The following is a 2500-nucleotide window of genomic DNA, read 5'->3' as shown; positions in this document are numbered from 1 at the left end:
GAAACGATCTTACCTGGGATAGCAAATCCCAAGTTTGTCTATGAAGAGCAGATTGAATTATATTAGTGTCTATAATTGATTTCTTCTGCGTAATACTAATCGATAGGGCCTCATTGGTAAGTGCTACAAGATCTCGTACATTGGAACCCATGGTTATGGAACCGAATCCATTAGTATGGAACATTTTCTTTTCCAAGCGAAATCCCCTAGTATATGAAAGAGTGAAAAAGTGCTTTCGTTGTTGTGGAATAAGAAGCCTTCGTATTTTAATGCATGTATTCAATTTATTCGGAGCTATTAGAGCGGGATCCACTTTTTGGGGAATATGGGTCGAAGCAATAACAAGAATATTTGTAGTGGAACATCTTTCAAAATCCCTGGAGAGATAGTTCACTAATAGACCAAGGGATAAGTAATTCGACTCAGTCACATACAGATTATGAATGTTTGGAATCCATATTATGCAAGGAGACATTGCTTTTGCTAATTCGAATTGAAGGGTGATATAAAATCGGTCTATTTCCAGCATCATATCCTTAGTTAGCGCATTCATCATAGTTAGAAGCTCCAGCTCCGTATCAAGGTCACGGTCGATATCGTCACTATCATCAATATCGCCACTATCATCAATATCGTCACTATCATCAATATCGTCACTATCATCAATAAGAAAACCCTTAGGCTTCTTATCCAGCAACTTGTTCAGAAATACTGTAACGAAAGGAAGATAGGAGTTTGTCGCTAGGTATTTGACCAAATAGGATCGTCCAGTTCCTATAGAACCTATCACTAAAATACCCCTAGAGGGGGGGGAGGGCTAATAAGCGGAGCGAAAAGGGTTTTCCATGAGATGGGAAATGAAAACTATTAGCCCCACACGAGGTTTGTGAATAAGTGATTGTCTGATAATGAGCAAGGAATGTCCGTCTTTCTGCTAAACAGGATGTATTGAACTCATAATTCATTAGATACTTTTTATGAATGTCAACTAAGTATCGTAAGTAAATTACTCCCGGTTGTTCAATCATTTGATAACCAGAGTCATTCTTTGATAAATGATCACTATGAGTCAGACTCAATAGAATTTGATCAATCCTTTTTTCTGTCGTTAAGGTGGAGAACTGAATCAAGAATTCTCTTTCTTTATCATCAATCGAATCACTGTTCGAGACCCAGGATTGGATTTTCTCATCAATCCAATCACCGTTCACATTTTTTCTTATCAATGAATATATCTCTTTACTTGTATGACTTAGATGTCTCGTATTTCTCGAAAAAGCGATTCGATTGATGGGATTTGGTATGATACTTATGAGATCGATGAGATTGATATTCCAATCTTTCTTCTTCGAACGTATTGATTTGACCCCATAAGCGGGACCGCCACCCCATAGCATGTTGCCACCAGAAGCAGAACCCCATATTTCTTCTAGAGAATCTCCTAATTGTTCCAGAGCAACTAGAAAGAGATTCTTTAACCAGAAAGAATTCCTGGGATACCTATCCAGAAGTTTTCGCAACTCAATCATGTATGATGGAATCATCAAAGATTTGACCTTTTCGAACTCTGTCTGTAACTCACTATAGGCTCGAGAAACAAAGAGAAGATGTGTACGAACGAGATATACAGCAATAAGAAGAAGGAAAAGGATTGAATAGAGGAACTCCCGAACATTTGGCCATCTCAGATGTGTCGATATCGATGGTGACTCATTATTTCGATGAATCATTTCTTCGGACAGAAGAAGATTAGGTAAACACTTACTCGAAATCTCACTTATCAGATTCCATTGTAGAAGACACAATTTTCTCTGAAGAATTCGCCATGATATTATGCATGGATCATATATATCATGAAAAATGTATACAAATTTTTGGATGCTACTTAGTATCGGCAATAGGTCTGAAAAAGTATCTAAAAATAGCAAATTTAGATATTTGTACCCTGTCGAAGTAAGGAACCATGGCATATATGTTTGGAATAGATTCCATTTTGAGAGAGTTGAAAAAGCACTATCTCGTTGAAAGGTTCTATACATCTGCCCTTTCTCAAGGCATTTCTTTAGACAAAGACTCCGTTTTTTCCTCTTTTCGGATGGTAAATATTTCTCAGAACATGGAGTGTGAATCAAACCCATGTTTGAATTGAAATTGAGATACTGATGCAAGTTCTTCCCCTCTGAATCAGATAGATTCATATCTGAAAGAGGTTGACAATAAGTTCTTTCAAAATTGACTATTTGTCCCTCTGTTAGAGGTGTTCCAGAAATGTCTGCGATCGAGTAAATAGCTCGACGAACGAATGGATCGGATCGAATTGGAAAATGGAAAGATTTGTACAAGTTATACCTTTCGTCACCACTTTGTGGAAAATCGTTAGGTATGAATATGTTAGATACCTGTGACTCGATTGGTGAAATAGTATCTCTCTCCAAAAAAGCATGTTTTTTTTTACCGCCGCACAAAGAAAATATTTTGTTGCGAATGAACAAGATATTGA

The sequence above is a fragment of the Cucumis melo genome, unplaced genomic scaffold, assembly GCF_025177605.1.
Source record: "Cucumis melo cultivar AY unplaced genomic scaffold, USDA_Cmelo_AY_1.0 utg001662l, whole genome shotgun sequence".
NCBI lineage: Eukaryota > Viridiplantae > Streptophyta > Magnoliopsida > Cucurbitales > Cucurbitaceae > Cucumis > Cucumis melo.
Note: the sequence above shows the minus strand (reverse complement) of the source record.